The sequence below is a fragment of the Carassius auratus genome, chromosome 34 (genome assembly GCF_003368295.1).
Source record: "Carassius auratus strain Wakin chromosome 34, ASM336829v1, whole genome shotgun sequence".
Taxonomy (NCBI): domain Eukaryota; kingdom Metazoa; phylum Chordata; class Actinopteri; order Cypriniformes; family Cyprinidae; genus Carassius; species Carassius auratus.
Window position 1 is genome coordinate 26,027,505 of NC_039276.1, and position 19,577 is coordinate 26,047,081.

General features: G+C 37.1%; 1 long non-coding RNA gene and 1 pseudogene across 1 annotated transcript; one reads left to right on the forward strand and one right to left on the reverse strand.

Annotated features, from left to right (window-relative positions):
- LOC113053642 (unconventional myosin-XVI-like) overlaps nucleotides 1-19,577 on the reverse strand; it is a 161,010-nt pseudogene that overhangs the window by 6,177 nt on the left and 135,256 nt on the right.
- On the forward strand, nucleotides 1,993-8,609 carry LOC113053643 (uncharacterized). The gene is made up of 3 exons (XR_003277270.1): nucleotides 1,993-3,064; nucleotides 3,253-3,322; nucleotides 8,215-8,609. It is a non-coding gene; the product is annotated as an uncharacterized LOC113053643 (long non-coding RNA).

The following is a 19,577-nucleotide window of genomic DNA, read 5'->3' on the forward strand; positions in this document are numbered from 1 at the left end:
CCCAGCACGACGCCTGTGTCAATCACTGCATTCACACCTGTAATGCTATCTGGACCGTGCACAAAGACCTGGATCACATGCAGCTATTCATATTCAAGCACAAAAACCATTATGTTTAACCTTGCATTATTTATGGGCTTCATCAAAGGGCACACATGCACGCTTAAAGATGTGGATACAGACAGGCGGGCTACATGACCACTTATACTCTAAATTTAGCCCAGCCTCACAAACCATCGGGGACATCCAGTTCTTTGACAATCAACTGACAGAATATTCAGTGATTCAGGTTTTGCAATTCAGATGAAATGAGGTCTCTGGAGGTTTCCAAACAAGAAACAGTTCCCATTACAGTTGGTGTTCATATCCAGATAAGTGCCTACTATACATTAAAAAAAAAAATCAGAAGCACATATATAGACATACTGTATTTTCAGAGAATATATCTTCAATTAAGATCATTTTATTTCAGCATCTGTTTGTAAACAATTCAGTATTTGTCAAATACAATTTGTAATTACTTATTAACTCCTATTTTTAAGCAAAACTTTGCCAGTATGTAAAGAATAAAAAACATAAATATCTTTTTTATTATTATCTATTTTTATTTTATGACTTTTTAATGATATTTTGACTATAAAACAAGACCAAGACCATTTCAACTGCATGCAATTTAAAAATCGTAAAACAAACACACTAACAGCACATTGCAAACCGAAGGGATGTCACAGCCAAACCAAAGGGCTGTAATTTTGAAAGTGTGCATGTAAATAAGGGCAGCTGGTCAGTAGGTTCAGAAGAAGGGGAGGACACATGTAAATATCCTGTCCCTGGGGAGAGGGGCGGCCCGTGGCCTGACATTCAGCCCGGCTCACCTTTTCATGAGATATAGGGTTGGAACTCAATACGGGTCATGGCTGAATGTCAGTGTAGTGAAAGGTCAGCAGGGACACGTGAGACTCATCACGGTCTTATCATCCATGAGGCGTCTGCACTGCATTAACCCCTGAAACTACCAAAGCAATCTTGATACAAAGGCCAAAGGCCAAGGAATCATCATTAACATGCATATTAAAGGATTTCCACTCTTCTGGGGTAACCGGCTGAACATATAATTTGCTCTCTTCCCCTCTATTGTTCTCTCTATTGTCCTTCATATGAAAGAGTATGTCTGCTATGTCTTATCTGTGCTGTATACCGTGACACTGGATACTATTCATAATAAGGTGGCAGTCAAGACAACTGATAAAATGCCTTTTCATGGCTCATATGCTTTTCAGCGTTTCTCAAAATGCCTTTAGGGTCTACTACAGAAAGCAGTGGTTTTCCACTGGTGGGTCACAAGCTAAAAATGTGTCACAGGTCTTTTCTAAAGGGTCATGAAGCAAACAATCAAATGCAACTCTCCATTTAATAACTTGAAATGGTGAAATAAACAGGCTTATTAACTTTTAAAAGGAAGGAATCAAATGTGTCCAATCAAATTTCCAATTAAAACACAGCTAGTCAGATCAGGGCCGTTGTTAGGGGGGTGCAGCTGGTGCGGACCCCCCACCCCTGGAACGCCATCACGAATTAACCTTGCACCGGGACAGGCTTTAGCTAAGTGACGGCCCATGTTACCTGCAAGAATATCATTGTACTACCATGGAAAGTGTCCAAAATACAATACCATACCAGTATTGAGGTTTCATGACCAAAAATGACATATGGCCGCAAAATAGTACACTCAAAAAAATGATTTTTGCTCTTTGTTCAATTTAATTAATTAAAATGAGCACATACAACATAACTCTTTGTAAAAATGGTGTCAACTTAATTATATTTAACATGAACAATGTAATTTTCAAAAAATTAGGTTTACAACATTTTTTTAAATTGAGTCAACAAGAATATTTTTTGTTCGTCTTAACCGGATGCACGTCATCAACGGAAACGGATGCAGATGGATTAATCAGCAGCGAACATGTGAGATGAGTAAGTGGCCTTATTTTTCTTATCTATCACCGTCCATCTAATTTTATTTAATTAACAAACTAATTAAAATATGCTTTCTTAATATCTTGTTGCATACCAGAAAGTTATTTTTCTATAAGCACTGTATGAAAATAGCTCTTAAGTGTGTAGTTTGTAGCTGATGTTAGGTTTCTGGATTCAGCACGTGGTGCAGACTTTCTTTTTTTCTTTTTTTACTAAAAGTATCAAATAACGTTAAAATGAAGCATCGCATAACAAGAGAGAACAGAAAACCCTTCAGTACCATGAACTAATGTATAAAACCAGGGCCATAAGACACGCCCGATAATTAGAAATGGCCAAATTGTCCCCTAGGATTTTAAATTCTTACTCTGCATTCAGCTGTTGTTAGGGTGACAAAGTTTCAAATGTATATTTTAGGTCTTCCTCATTTATATTTAATTTATTGCTCGTCATTGTTAAAATGATTGAGATGCCAATCAAAGCGCACATCAGCCAATCCAAGGCTTTAGATTAGTCACGCTTGTTAAGTTCACGTGCTCGTGACTGAATTCACAGCGTTCACGGAGTCTCTCGTCTTAAACAACAAATAGTGTTTTAGCGACGTAAGTACTACATTTCGCTGCTTCAGTAATTGTAAGTGGAGTTTTTGCATTTCTTCTGCTAGCTAGATTATGGTCATGGACCGACATTATGTCTGTGTAGGCAGCTAATAACGTTTTGTTTCTCCAAGCGCTTGTATGTGTAAGTTAATGTTATTCTGTTACTTGCGATTAATATATCAAGAGGAATAATCGAAAATGAGTTCTGTCATAAATAAGTTGTCACCCTGACCCTGTACTAAATATTTAGTTTTCTTTGTAGCATTTTAACCTTTTTTGTCTTTGCTGAATTGCCCATAAACAAGACCTCTGTAACTTATGTCTTCAGATAAATTATGAATTTCATCGGATCACAACCCTTCCTTTACACTCCAAAATTCATGTCCAAACTGGATCTGTTCTTTGATGATCTGCTAAAAGCGTTTACCAAAAAGGGTGGAGTGTTTAGAAAAAAGATTCAAGATGTGATGGTGCCAGTGTCTCAGGTAGTATTTTTTTTTTTCAGTTTTTTTTTTTTTTCACTTTTTTATATATTGCTTTTTAATACAAGCTATTGATATAGTGCTCTGTAATGCATAATGGCTCAGAGATGTGTATTGAAGGGTGTCAAATGTATGAATATCGGAACTTAAAAAATATGTTTTGTCTGCTTTCTTACAATGCCACCATGGAGACCAAGCAAGAGTGCATTCTCAATGATCTATGCATCTACCTGAATGAAGATGAATATGATGGAGTATTTGGTGAGTATAGAGTCAAAAACTGCTGATGGGTAAAGAGTTAATGTACATTTTTTTTTTATTTTAAAATATTGAGTAAATTGTAAAGCTCCGATATGAATTAAATGACTGATGTTAACTTCTCTTTAAACCCTTGTACTCCACACAGCCACTGGTTTAGGTTTACGTGATATCATCCTGTTTGATAAGTACAGTTCTTAATAGTCAATTCGATTCACCTTTATTTATGTAGTACTTTACACAATACACATTGTCAAAGCAGCATAATTAAACAGGAAAATAGTTTGTCTATAATGCAAGAGGACAATAACAAACAGACAGTTTTTGTTTTGTTTTTTTTAAGAAAAAGTCAGTTCATTGATTATTCAGTGATGTCATCATCCAGTTCAACTCTCTTCCAATAGTGTCTATGCAATCAGTCAAGCATCCCCATTCGCCAAAGGTGGCAGTGGCAAGGAACCAAAACTTAAAGGGATGGTTCACTTTCAAATTAAATTTTGGTATGTTTTAGCTTACCTCAAGAACATTCAAAATGTAGGTGTCTTTGTTTCCGCAGTATTTCCCATTTTGATATTTTTAGGTCAAACTGTTCTTGTCTGTGACCCATATAATGGAGGTCTATGGTCACCACCTCAAAGAGCATGCACAGAGAAGTCCAAATTAAACAATTCCCCACCGTAAGTACACATTGATGACCCAAGACACAAAACGAGCGGTTTGTGTAAGAAATAGGGCTGGGTATTGTTAAAATTTTTTCGATCCGGTGCCAATTTCGATACCTCAGTTTCGATACCGGTTCCTAACGATACTTTTTCCGATACCATATGTTTTAAAATCCATTTCAACATTAACACAAAACATTAAACACAAAATTTTTATTTTTCACCTTAATTAAAACAAATTCTGGTAACACCTCACGCTCAGGATAACATTATTAATACAACTGGTTGTGCTTTTTGGATAGGGGTGCGCCATTCAGGGGCGGACTGGGACCAAAAAGTGGCCCTGGACTTTCTGGCCCACAGCAGCCCACCACATCATAACGCAAACGCCCCTGTTTCGATGTCATTTATTAATTTAATATTTAAGTAAACAGTTTGGGGATTTTAACCAATAGGGCAACTGATCCACCGTTGAAAAAAAAAAAAGAAAAAAAAGAACAGCAGCTGTTCATTTAGCGACTCCTAGTGAGCAATACATGCTCATCAAGACACAAACATTATTCTAGAACTAACACTTTGCATTCAGTTAGCAGATCCATACGAATCATGCATGAAATAGAAGTTTATAAACTCAAACGACAGCTTTATGTGCTTTACAGTTCAAGTCACACAACATTTGCAACGTTTCTGAAATGCTGCTCGCACTTGTTTCTAAATATTGCTAATTCAAGCATTTTAAACAATTCAGACAATGCGCGTACAGAGAATGAATTCATCTTTCGCGTATCGTAACTTCTGAATGAACACATACACACACAATTATATCAAAATAACTCTGCAAGTATTCTCGTAAACACAGTCGGTTATGTTTTAAGTGAACGTATACAGTGGCCTGCTGCTCAGAGAAATTCGCTGTACCGGATAAATCTGTCTCTCTCTTTCTGTTCTTTTAGACGACGTGAAAGGGGGCGTGTTTCAAGATACACAATGGAGTAGACCAAACTAAACAGGGAGGGAGGGCAAAACACTTATCCAAACAAATGCTTCATTACCACCGGCTTTGGTTGCAATACTCTTATCGCATATGTTGCACTTTGCTGACTCGGCATCCACTTTTATAAAGTGTAGCCACACTTTAGACCTCTTTGTCATTGTAAAACGGAAACGTTTTGAGAAAAAACAACTACACTTGTGTTGTGTGACTGCGAGTATCTTCAGAAATGCTCCCCGTCACGTGGTGGTGGACAGCCAATCACGGCGAATGTAGGTCCTTACATGCACATATGCTACAAGCTCACACAGACACAGCAGCTTGGCAAAAAAAAAAATTCCGGCCGCTTGGCTTTTGGAACCGAACTTTGGCACCGAAAGATAAATAATTTTTCGATACTCATAGTATCGAAGTTTTTCGTTCGATACCATAAAGGCATCGAAGTTCGGTACCCAGCCCTAGTAAGAAATAGAACAGTTTTTACCTCTTGTCCAACTAATGTGAGGGCGCACGTGCTTCCTGTCGTGCGATGTGTGCGCGCTCTGGCTTAGTCTGCGCAAGCGCGGAAAGCGCACTCATTGTTTACACTTACTGTATATGGTTTACACCGAGATTTCCGAAGTGTTACCTTACACTGTGAAGATTTAAACATATTTATACGTACAGGAAATTGCAATGGAAGATGATTTCAATATATCAACAGACAACGTTGAATTTGTCACAGCCATATTTATTTGAACCAGAATACACAGATAAAGTACTCGGGAGCGATCATGGAAGCATCCGCTGCGGCAGCACGTCTTCAAACCTCAGAGACCGAGATCTCTTAAAAATTGGTGGTGTTTTAGTAGCAAGTGTTGTGAGATGCCAACAGAACTGGAGAACATATGTTGTCACGAATGGAACAACTACAAGATGACAACAAGGACATTATCGTATCACACACCAGCCTGACTGAAGATCCTGAGTTTCCTCCGCTGTTGAGCCGCAGCGTTTTGCACATTGCGTTTAGTTTGCCATGTATAAACTGGAGGCGACGTCCAATGCCAGAGGGACCCAATGGCACGCTGTCAATAGAGTGAGTAATGTGTTGTGTTTATTGTAATTGCAACGATTATAGGGTGCATTATTAACAAATAATTACAGTTACTGCGTTATATTTCAGACAGTGCAGATTGGTGGTGTATTGTGTGGTAAACGATAAACAATGAGTGACGTACACGCGTGAGAGATCGCTTCTGGCGCTTTCCGCGCTTGCGCAGACTAAGCCAGAGCGCGTGCGCACGTCACATCGGGAAGCACTCGCACACTCAGATCAGTTGGACGTGGTTGTGTACAGGAGATAGAACCAAAATAAATACTGTTAATTTTCTTACACAAACCGCTCGTTTCGTGTCTTTGGTCATCAATGTGTACTTAGGGTGGGGAATTGTTTAATTTGGACTTCTCTGTGCATGCTCTTTGAGGTGGTGACCATAGACCTCCATTATGTGAGACACAGACAAGAACGGTTTGACCTAAAAATATAAAAATGTAAACTACTTCGGAAACAAAAGACACCTACATCTTGGATGCCCTTGAGGTAAGCTAAAACATACCTAATTTAATTTGAAAGTGAACTATCCCTTTAATTAGTGACAGAAATGGAAAATAAACTTTGGGCCTGATGAAAAACAACAGTTTAATTCCAGGCTTCACGGGGTAGTCGTGGCCTAATGGTTAGAGAGTCGGACTCCCAATCGAAAGGTTGTGAGTTTGAGTCCCGGGCTGGCAGGAATTGTGGGTGGGGGGAGTGCATGTACAGTGCTCTCTCTCCACCTTCAATAACACAACTTAGGTGCCTTTGAGCTAGGCACCTAACCCCCAGCTGCTCCCCGGGCACCGCAATGGCTGCCCACTGCTCCGGGTGTGTGTGTGTGTGCGCACCTTGGATGGGTTAAAAGCAGAGCACGAGTTCTGAGTATGGGTCACCATACTTGGCTGTATGTCACGTCACACTTTAAAGAAATATATATATATATATATATATATACCTTTAACATACAAAGTAATTACATTCCGTTTGTTCAGTAATAAAGTAATATATTTTACAAGGCGCTCGTTTAGGTGAATGGCATTTCATCCATGTATGTTGGTTTGAAAATAAAGTGACTAATGATTTTATAGATGAAATTAAAGTACACAAACCTGTATTTTGGCAAAGATTTGCACCAATTTGGTGGTGCCAAGGACTACGCTGTTCTTAAAAAAAATGGAAAAAAAGCTTGTACTCAGTAACTCAACCGTTTTCAAAGAATGAGGGAAGGGTGTGCTGTCAGCAGTTGTTTTAATTGTGCCCAGTTTTGGTTAAAGTTAAGTAATATTGATTTGAAATAAGTATCGGTAGCATTTTATAATAATGGTCCATCAGTTAATGTTAGTTAACTGCATTAGTTAACATGATCTAAGCAAGAGCAATCCTTCTACAGCATTTATGAATCTTAGTTTGTTAATTTCAACATTTACTAATGCATTATTCAAATCAAAAGTTGTGCTTGTTAACATTAGTTAATACACTGTGAATTAGCATGAACTAACAATGAATAACTGTATTTTCATTAAGATTAACAAAGATGAATAAATACAGTAATGTATTGTTCATTGTTTGTTCATGTTACTTAATGAATTAACTAACATTAACTAATGGAGATTATTCTAAAGTGTTACCGAAGTATCAATGGCTCTTGAGAATATCTGGATTTTATAAATGTAATTTGTTAATGTCATTAATCTAAATTAATTAAAAATTTCAAACAGTCACTGAGTGATAGTTAGAGATTTTAAGGTAGCATAGTTTTTCATTGTAGTGATATTGACAGGCACTGTATTATTTTCCATTATAAAGTGGAACACAGTCTGCCAAAGGTGTTGAGTTGGGTTGTGATCTGGTGACCGAACGCCCATAGCATTGTTTTAAGATGGCTCGTGAGTTGTTCACTAAAAATAACTGTTTTTTCTCTCCAAATGTGTCACATTATAGCATTTTATTACACTACTGTACCATTATTTATTAATGATTTAGAACTATTCCATTGAGGTCCACAAGTCTAAAATAAGCTGAGTGCACATTTCTTAATGTTTGTATTGGGGTTTTCATTTAAAAAAAAAAAAAAAAAAAAAAAGAAACATGCCGTATATATTTTTTTTATATATATATATGCCATACATTTACAATTTTTATATATATATTTTTTTTTCCAAAGGATGATGACCCTGCAAGAACCGAAGCGGACATAAAGAAGACCTTTTAGGGATTCTGTGATGAAGGCATGAATTTGCTGATGCAACAGAAGACCCTGAAGATATCTGCATTGTGCTGGAAGATGTGGAGGTGCTTTCTGGTTTAGGTAATGTAGCATTGGCTACAGCCATGCTACTTGGACTAATATACTCTTTAAATCTTACTCATCCACAGGAGATCCATTACACTTTTAAGGTGCTCCAAAAAATGATTCTCGAGCTGAACTTGTGTAAATTGTCTGACAAAGCACAGGCGCAGAAAACAAAACTCTTCACTTAGGTGTGCTGTGTTTGAGGATCCCTTTGTGAATGCTGTTTTATTTCCTTGTATGCTCATGTGTTTTTGTTTTATCTCAATTTTTACATGATGAGCAGAGGTGATTAAGTCTCTCAATCACATTTAATCTCATGTTTAAGAAAGCAAAATAAAATAACATTTTGTTATATTCTTATATGCTCATGTTTTATTTGCATTGTCATTTTTTTACTTAGTGAGCATGTTTAATTGCCATATTTTCAGTTTTAAGAAGACACTCAAGCTTAAATGTGCTCATGTTTTAAATACAGATTTTTACTAAATGGATTGACTTTTAACATATTGACTTTCTTCACAGTAGACTATAGGTATACAGTAAATAGGTTTTAATGTAATAGAACATGTATTTCACTTTCATTTGGAAGTAAATGTTAGAATCAAGTTAGATAAGTGTAATGATTTAAATTTTTTCTAGTAGGCAGGACAAAAATGTTTGTAGTTGACATTGCATTGTTAGATATAGTAGACATGACCAAATTGAATGTAGTTAACATGGCATTATTTTATATAGTAGGCATGACAAAATTCAGAGTAGTTAACCTGACACAACTTTCTCTATTAGGCATGGCAAAACTTTATCTAGTAGAATGGACCAATTTTCTTTTTGTTGTCTTGACTAAAATAATTTAAGTTTATACAACAAGATTACAACGAATCATTTCAAACTAATTCGATATTGTTTGGAAAATGTAATTAAATTTCGTGGAAAAGTTTACTCAAATTTTTTTAAGTTCGTTCAACAACTTTTTTTTTTGAGTGTAACTCACGATTCCTTCATTTCCAAAGCTGATGGAAATAATTGGTCTGAAAGTCTTCCAATGAATCAACTTGCAAACTGTGCTCATTGAAGATTAGCCTAAACACAAGCAAAGGACCAATCAGCCAAGTGCTGCGTGCGGTTCAACTGGTAAGCGGAAGAAAAAAACAAAAAACAAAAAACAAAACAAAATTCCTGGTGATGTCAGATAAAAGCTATTCTCATATGCTCTTCAGCATCTTCAGAGAAACTCTTAAGCGTGTCTAAGGCCTGGTTCACACGGGACGATTTTAAAATTGTCGGCAGATTTTCCAAACCTGAGAGACCCCACACACGGCGATAAAAAATCACGGGTCTAACAGTTTTGGTCGCTCCGTGTGTGGTGTGCAGCCACACGGCAATATCAACACATCACACACGAACCGATTTGACTCCCGAGCATTCCCAGGTCAGACGGGAAATCTCGCAAAATCCCTCGAGATCAAACGTGACTTCAGAGTAAACAATCATGGCGGACAAAGAGGATGCAGTGGCCATAGTTTGTGCTTTGTTTTTAACGGGGAAAAAAAACATAAGAAAAATATGAAAAGGCGATGGTCAAAGAGGTGGAGACGACGCGAGCATGGACTATACTTGGCTATATCATGATATGGAGATAAGTTGTTGTTTTATCTCATAGAAATGTTGTTACGTACTACACAGATTAATAACCGTTGAAATAAACGTTCATATATTAGTTTCCATGTACTCTGGTGGACTGCAGTTGTGGATGTAGTTATGCCCATCGACTTTATTTGTATTTGTCATAATTGTTATATTATATACGCCGGCTGTTTTGATTTTGTTTCCCGGTACTATCACTGCCTCGTCATCTCGCTTTCTGATTGGCTACACGCCACAGTCCACAGGCTGCATGATTGTTTGTCCTCGGGGGACACCACACACGAGAAGAAATCGGGCAAAATAAATCCAACATGTTGGATATCCCCGATTTGAGATCGGATCGGTCCCGACATTCTTCCGAGCAGAGGAGAGCAGTCTTAACACACCACACACGGCAGGAATATTTGATCAGATTATTTTACGATAATCGGAGCATCCTAAGATTGTCGGAAGGGCTGAATCGGGGCTAAAATCGGCCCAATTATCCTGCCGTGTGAACCAGCCTTTAGGCAATGTCGTGCTCTCTCACAAATAAACAAGAACTTACAATCCCCAGGCTTGGTGCATTAATATTGAGTTCCTATGAGTACAGCAGGACAGATCATTCAAAAGACTAGATTCACGTTTAACCGTAATCATCTGCCAAACACTCCTCATGCTCCTGAAAAGCCTTCCGACCATCTGAGGACATTAAAAAGCCATGAAAGGCATATCCAACCAGGTTAAGAGAGGACAAACCTAGAGAATCCTGATAATCGCATTCAGGAAAATCCTTCAGGATTATAATAGCTTACATGCATGAAGTTAAAGGACACCTAAGGGAAGGTTGAGCTCCAGGATAACAGTGAATGCTTCATGATACTAACCACCACATGAATGGTCTTTTTAATATAAATGTTTGCATGTATGTAAGCATTTGTTACATATGAGTCACATTTAATAAAGTCTTCCAAAACTGTCCTGGAGCAGCCCAGCACCGTCTCCCTCATCTAACAAACCCCGTTCAACTCGTCAGCTCATTAGTAGAGACTTTAAGATCTGAAGTGGGTCAGAAAATGTGAGGAGCTGTGAGAAAATACGATGCATATCAGATCCGCGTCACATTCAGAAGTAGCAGCTCTTAAAGCAGCCACAATAACCTCATATCCAGCTTCTGTGATGTGTGTTAATTTAAAGTACAAAAAAACAAACAAAAAGGAAATCAAGAACATTTGTAGCTTTAAGGATTCAGCTTTATTTTATTTAGAATTTAGTGTTTCCTTAACTTTATTCAATTTCTGTATGTTTCCCACTTGATTTAGGGCACAGGTAAATCTGACTTATTATAATGGGTTTATGTGAAGATTGTTTTAAGTTCACTTATATTATAAGCTATTTTTGTAAAAGTGTAATAAATGTTAAAATTGATAGCTCTCAACAATACTGTAATGTTAAATGGCTATATTCAATGGTTAAATATTAGGAAAAAAATCATCATAAATATATATACAATTTATGTTGTATACACATTAATTTGAAGACTGAATATGGAATTATTGCAATATAAAATGTATGTTTGAGTTTGAAATGCAAAGTATTATAGAAAATAGCACCATGATCCTCAAATGAAGTTTATCTTAGCACATGTAAAATGGTTTGAAGATGTTCAGGTTTCACTATCAGTAGCTGTTGGCCATCCCTGGTATATATCCATCTGCATCATTTACACACAGTTTCCTCAGGCCATATGTGTGATACATGTGAACATGTGTTTGTGGTTTAAACATGAGAGCAAGAGCCACTGATTCAGTGCTGCTCCACACCCTCTATTAGGCATGATTCAGCAGGCAAAAATGAACATCTCAGCATGAGGACAAACTCCATGAAGGGTCTCTCTCTCATAGCAAAATCAATAAGCAAAACTTAAGAAAGGACAGAACATTAAAAGGAAAATGATTGAATGAAGGATCAAGAAAAGAACATGATCACCATGTTTGCAGAAACAACAGAAGAGATCCAGCGATGAGGAATGGAGGAATTTCAAAGAAAACTGCAGCTCATTTTCACGTGAACTGAGACTGGACTGTAACACTGCGTCTGTCTCCAATCTGACACAGCCAGAAGGGAGCATGTGTGAACAACAAGCTCCATTACATGCTGTACGGTAGATCATTTACAGTACACTTAATCCTCAATAATATACCATTTACAGGAATAGTTCACCCACAAAATAAAGTTCTGCCTCCGTTTACTCATTGCCATGTCAGTTTCATCTGGTGTGCTGTTATTCTTTTTTCCGGTTGAACACACGTTTGGACTACTTTTATGATGCTTTTAGCTACTTTTTGTTATTTATTGGTGTGTGGCCGGAATGCAGCTGAATATTTTTCAAAATTAAATTTTTTTGTTCCTAAGAAGAAACTCTTTTTAAAAACATAAAACAATGAGTACATTTCGAAACTCTTCATTTTTAGTTGAACTATTTCTTAAATACTGATTACCGCAACAGCATTATCCCACACGCTTCCCTACTGATTTGCAAGAGATGATGCAGAGCTGCAGTTTCTTTCATTATAATTAGAAGAAAAAAAAGTGAAAGACGTAAAAGATGGGAATTGCAAGGTGAAGGGCAGTCAGTGAGGTACTGTGCTATAGACCAGACTCACCCCATCCCTACACAGGCCCGAGGGCTCATTCAGCCCCCAGCCTACAGCGCCGCCCCTGCCCCGAAGGGCGAGAAGTTGAGGTGACCCCTCTGGAAGAGAGGAGAGAAAGACATTCAAAACACATAAACAGCATTTTTTACATTCTTTCCACAACAAGAAATCACGTGTTCAATGCATATGATTACCTGTAACAGATGTGCAGACATACTGAAAGCCTAGGAGACTAATCATAAAGAGACTGGATGATATGACTGCATGAGTACAAGGTTGCTTTGATTCAGTATGCACTTGTAGATAGCTTTTTTGTAGATAGAGGTTTTCATTATTTTATTTTAGTGGCTCCAAAAATGCATTTGGACACTTGAGTCACATTGCATTCCTTATACAAAGCATCAAATCATTATATCAGCAAAAAAAAAAAAAAAACGTTCTATTAAGTGCTTTGTTCGAGATATATATATATATATATAATGATGTATCATAACACAGATCTGATGATATGAGTATCGATAGAGCTGGCCCTGTATCGATATTGTGGCCCGTGCACAGCAGTGTGCTTAATTTGAATACAAGAATAACCTTTAAAATTGGATTGAAAAGTTAAGAGCATAATATGTAGGGTACAACAAGGTTTAATCTGGGTACAGAGGAACACAACTGGGTAAAAACAGAGCTTTCCACCTGCACAATACGGAATTATCTGACAAGTGTGCTACTTATCCTTGTCAACCTGGCAACTGTGTGTACGCAATCTCTCCACTGTGGATAACCAAAGGTGAGTTTTCTTCATCTTATTCCAGACAGACTGGATGATGGTGAGATGAGATCTCTGTGTGGAGCACTGGCTGATGTCAGACTCCTGGTGCAAACCAATATCTAACTGGGGTATTACAATTAATGGGTAAAATAATGTTTGAAAATGTAAACTGATATTTACTACTGACACACTACAGCAAAAGACAGAAATAACGGACTTAAAAACATTTTTGTTGGTAAAAATACTAGTGGCCTAAGACTTTTGCACAGTACTGTATACCACCACATATTAGTGCTGGGGGACAATTATTATTATTTTTTTAATTGCGATTAAATCACATGATTGTCTGCGATTAATTGTGATTAAACACATTGTTATGCACAACATTAAATAATGCATTTATATATTTTTTCCATTTAAAAGTACTGCTATATGAACAAAAGTCCTGATCAATATCCCACCCCCTCCTGTGACCCATGTTTTATCTGTATGTGACAATACGTTACAAAAGATGCTTGGTTTGGTATTTAATTAATGCAATGGCAATCATCCTTAAAAAGACTCAACTGTCCAAATACTTCTTGGGATCACTACAGTCAGCTGTGCATCTGATCCGAGGGATCTCCACATCTCAGTCAGCATCTACAGGACTGCGTGATACACAGCAGCTCTGTCAAAAGAGAGATGACCTCTTCCAGCCTTATCGCATACAGACACAGAGCAAGACTACTCCATTACCAGAGTGCCACTTCATTCCTCCAGCTGTTATTTTCTAAGCAATCTTCGGTACGTGCCGGATCCTAATGCTGATAAGGCCGGTTTGTGCTCGTCTCAATCTCACTCTCAGTCGCGATCTCCAGCGAAACCAAGCTGATGAATAATTCAACATCATGATCTTCTGTGTGTTATGAGACATTACGATCTGGATCAATAAGGAGCGGATAGACCAGAGGAGAAAAAGAGTGAGATACAGTGAGCAGAGACGGGGAAATATGAGGCGGGTGTGTGCTAATATGTGTTGAGGGGCATTAAAAGTTTCCTGCTTCCAAGTGCCATAAGGACATTAAGAGGTAGAGCGTCCCTTTGAGGATGACCTCTTGTGGGGTTACATTTGAGTGATGGGAACACATCGTCACTGCCATCTGTTTTCTTCAAGTCAGACATTAGAAAACAGGACTGGGATTTACTGGCACACATCGGCTCTTGTGTTGTTTGACGCCACATCGATGGTGGACATGATGTTTTAGCATCAGTTTGTTCAATGTTTTGTTTCGAGAGCGGATATGGCACAGCATGGCAAATTTAAAACTTAAATGTAAAGTTACCAAAGGACAGAGTATTTGTATTTGTAGTGAGTGAGTATCTTCTTGTTGATGTGGTTTAAAAGGTTAGCGTCCAGTTTCAGTGACCACTAGCGAGCAGCTCACTTCCCTCTGTAGGGGGCTTTTCTGTTGTTTTGAATTTTTCATTATCCGGTTGAGTTTTATTTACAGCGTAGAAGGCAGCGCTGTATCTGTACAAGACATGTAGACATGCATCTATACGTTTTTTATGCATTAACTTCCTGGTTTCTATACGATCCTGTGACCTTGACCCCTATCATGTGGCACAGGCAGGAAACCGAGGACAGAATGGGATCCGGAAGCAGAGAGCCTGTGGCATTCAGTCTTTCTTGAGGTACAAAGCATCTCGGGTGTCACTGGTGTAATTCAAAATGCTTTTAGCCCATTACCTTACTATAATAGAACCCAGCATTTTCATACATCATCGAGAATTCAGGGTGGAATAATGTGACAGATCGTTGTTGCTAGACTGACGTAAAAAACAAAATAAGATTGTCTGCATTAAAATCAATGGAGATATTTGCATTGGGAATGTCTGATGTGACATGATGAACATCTTGTACAGTGTTATGCTGTGCAGCGACTCCAGCTACTTTCTATCTATCTATCTATCTATCTATCTATCTATCTATCTATCTATCTATCTATCTATCTATCTATCTATCTATCTATCAGAATAATAGGAATTATTATCACAGAAATTAATTAAAATATGTAGTTTTTAATCATATAAACTAATAATAAAAATAACTAAATATTTCTATCAATAATAAAATATTTTTATATATTTTTTTATTGTAGGATAATTATGTAATTCATACTAACACAGAAAACAGCTACTTTTAAACTGTACTAATTATTGTAGTATTAATTACTGTTTTACTGTAATTTTTTTTATCAAAATTATTCAACCCCCTTGACCTTCAAGACATTTTCCTGTGGAGAACAACATTTTATGAAATCAATTCAACAAAGGCATCAGTAAAGTATTAGAGAAAGTTTGTTAATACACTTTTGAGTGATTCTGAGAACGGAACATTGATGAATCATGATGAGATTCAAATCGGCTATAAACATGTTCAAAATTATTCAACCCCCTTTGTGCAGAATCTTTCATTCTTAATGAACACTGTCTGTAAGTGTTTAGAAGCTTCTGTCACCTCTCTACTACAGTCTTGACCCATTCCTCGCATGAAAAAGCTTTCAGATCACTGATAATCTTGGGTTTTCACATTGCCACTGCTTTCTTCAAATTCAACCAGATATTTGCAATGAGAATTAAGCCTGAAGACTGAACAGGTTACTCGAGTACATTCTCTGACTGATCCCTGAACCAAGCAGAAGTAGATTTGGATGATGTACTTTGGGATGATTGTCCTGCAGGAAAGTCCGTTGATCATCAGCTTCAGTATTTGCACCAAAGGCATCACAATTCTTGTCAAAATGGCCTGATACCTCAAAGAATCCATGATGTCCTTCATACAGTCATGATTTCCACTTCCTTCTACAGTAAGGAAACCCCATAACAGGACTGATCCACCTCCAAGTTTGAGGATGGAGATAGTGTTCTTCTGCTTATGAGCTTTGCCTGTTTTGCAGCAGACATCGCTGATCCATGGATCCAAATGGTTCCAGTTTGGTCACATGACGCCATAAAACATTCCCCATGAGCTCCACAAGTCTACACAAAGGAATTTTATCAAGTTCAAGTTGTCCTTTGTTCTTCTTGATCAAGAGTGGTATTCATTGAGATGTCTCAAGATGAAGGCCGCACTTGTCTAGTGTTCTTCTTACACACTGCATTGAAATGGTTTTCCTCCTTTCATCGGGTCATCTTGCAAGTCTTTGGCTGTACATTGCAGGTTTTTCTCAGTTGCTCTGATTAAACATTTTATGATATTGTGCTTTTTCTTCGACACCCTCAAAGGTTTTCTGGTAAAACACACTTTAAGCTAAGAAATAATGCTGAGAGCTGTGTCTCTAGGAACTTTCAATGTCTTGGAAATCTTCATATAGCCTTAGCCTTTCTAAAGTAATACAATATTTATTCTCTCAAGCTTTTGTGAGATCTCTGTTGACATTTTTGCTACTCAACTTCAACACATGCATGGGCCAACTATGTATGTGTGACGGCTCAAGCTAATTCTGTTTTTAATAGAGTTTCTAAAAGCTTAATTGTGTTTTGAGACTGTTTCATTCCCCACCATGCAAATAAGTGATTTAAAAACAGCAATGTTGAATAGGGGTTGAATAATTATGACATAGAAGTATTATTTTAAAAAAATCTTATAACTCAAAAATATTACATTATGTATTGACTATCACTTTTAATATGCCAGTGAACTGTTATAGATGCAATTTTTATTTTATCCTGGATCTTCAGAAAGGCTTGTATTTGTAAAGTACTGCAGTCGGAGGGGTTGAGTAATTTTGATTGCAGCTGTATGTACAGCCTTGGTGAGAATAAGAGACGTCCTTCAAAAATATTTTAAACTCCAAACGTTTGAATACTAGTGTACATATTTAAATTACTTCTGAATATTGCATTTAAAGCAGCTCGTGATGTCATAATGCTGAATTCGACGTTAGAATGTGTTCTCAAAATGTATTAGGCTTGTAAACAGTTTGCTGTTTTCATGATGATAACATTCTGTTACTCCGAGTATCACTGTATCGAAACCTCATTCTCTCAGCCTAATTTTGACATTTTATAAAGTTGATGGCTAACATTTAGCCTCTTTGTTTAGACAGACTCTTTGTCAGGACCCAGTCTATGCAACCTACACAGGCGTCTCACTAGGTTTTGGAACAGAGCCACAGTCACTCAGATGATGATACAGTTATGCGAGACGGCACAGTCTGTTGTAGGTCTACGGAGCACATAAGCTTATAAAATGAGCTTCTGACTGCCATAAATCAAAGAATGCTCTCTTTGCTGTCAGCAGGTGACAGTGCCATATATCTGTCCCCAATTCCATCATCCTAACAGATGGTGTCTGCTCTAGCTATGGCTGTGTTTGTGTGTGTGTGTGTGCACTCTTGTATGCATACGTATTGTCTTTTTAAAGGTAACTACCAACACCACGTCCTGCACGTTTGGCTACAGCTTCCTTATTCCTAATATGGTCTTCCTGTTAGTGATTGACAGTCACATACATTGTATTCTGATCAATGTGTTTATGCCATGCCACAGATGTCACGGTCAAAGCTATCTTTAAGCAAGACATGTATGAAGATTCAGCCTTGATTCATTGAAGCTTTTTATCTGGCAGCCAGTGGCGATCATCTTTTTATTATTTTATGGTCAAGGTCATATATATTTATCATCTAATTCAAGATTATGTAAAGACAGGAGTTAAACCATTGATGTTTCATGCGTTTGTTGAAAAAAGCCTATCAAAAACGACATTTGAATTAGTCTTCCTTCAATAGCAGTTGCCTCTTTTAATTTCTAGAAGTCATATTTGGATATATCACACCAGAGAGTGAAACTCTAGTTGGATAGAATAGAAATCGTAAGGAATTTAACAACTTTAATCTATATTCTGATATATTATAAAGGGCCAAATTAGATGAATTAGCAATTACAGGAAATAATTTGATGAAATCTGAATATAATTGTATTATAACGTTGCAATGCTAAATATATAAACTTATGGATATATTTTTTATTTGTGTAAATCTGAATGCACATTCATAAGTCTGAAAATTTAAATGCAATTTATTTTTCTGAACTTGCATATAGTTAACAATGAAGATATATAACTATATCCACACATTCAGATATATTTATAAAAGAAATATTATTATTATATATCTGTATTTATTTAGATTTAAAAATATATAATTTTTTTTATTTACAATGAAGTACCTTTTTAAGCATACATTTACTTGTAAATAAATAAATAAATAAAATAAATAATTATTAATAATAATAATAATAATAATAATAATAATAATAATAATAAACAGTATTATCATGGTAAATTTCCAAATATCACTGTACCAAAAATGTACCATGTTTAGAAAAACCACTTGGCTTCAGTATTATATTAAAAACAGATGAAAATAAGTATTCTGGTACTGTTAAGAGAGCAATACGGAGAACAGAGACACATACTGCAGTGTTATTGAGGTAGAAAGCTCTCAGAGAAGCCTCATTGAATTTGAATATTTAGTGAGGGTAACCCTGCTTTCAGGACACACAGTGCGATCCTGAGAAGCACAGAGGGCACACACTGATCTGTCCAGTGTGTTCCTGTGGAGGAGAACCACCCCTCTCCTCTAATGCACCTCTGAATACGATCTCCAGATAAGCCTTCACTCATTTCATTTGGCAGAGTGCTGAGTCTGGGATGACATAGGACCCGCTCTCACTTTCATTACCCATGATTACATCTGCCATTCAGGGTCACTGGAGACCTTCTTCCAATGGGAGAGTGGATGACAGATGCCAGAAGAGAGCATGTGTATGTGAGTGTGGGTTTGTGTAAAGGCCTTACCTGAGTGTGGTGGCTGTCCATGTGCCTGTGTAACACCGAGGTGCTGGACGCATTTGACTTTGGATGTCCCTCGTCTTCCAATGTCCCTTTTTGCGAGAGAAATATCCGAATGTTAAATGCAACATCATTCATACATTTTCTGCAGTATGTTGCTCTCTACATACCTTATTGTCTGTTATTTGGCATATAACACTTGTATTAAAACTTTTTTGTATAACTTGTTTTTGTATAACATTTCAGCATTAGGTTTATGATTTGCTTTAGGTTTAAGCATGAGGTTTAAGTTTGTTTTAGTTTGCTAATTATGTTTGTAATAAAAATGTTGTATTAACATGAGAACAAA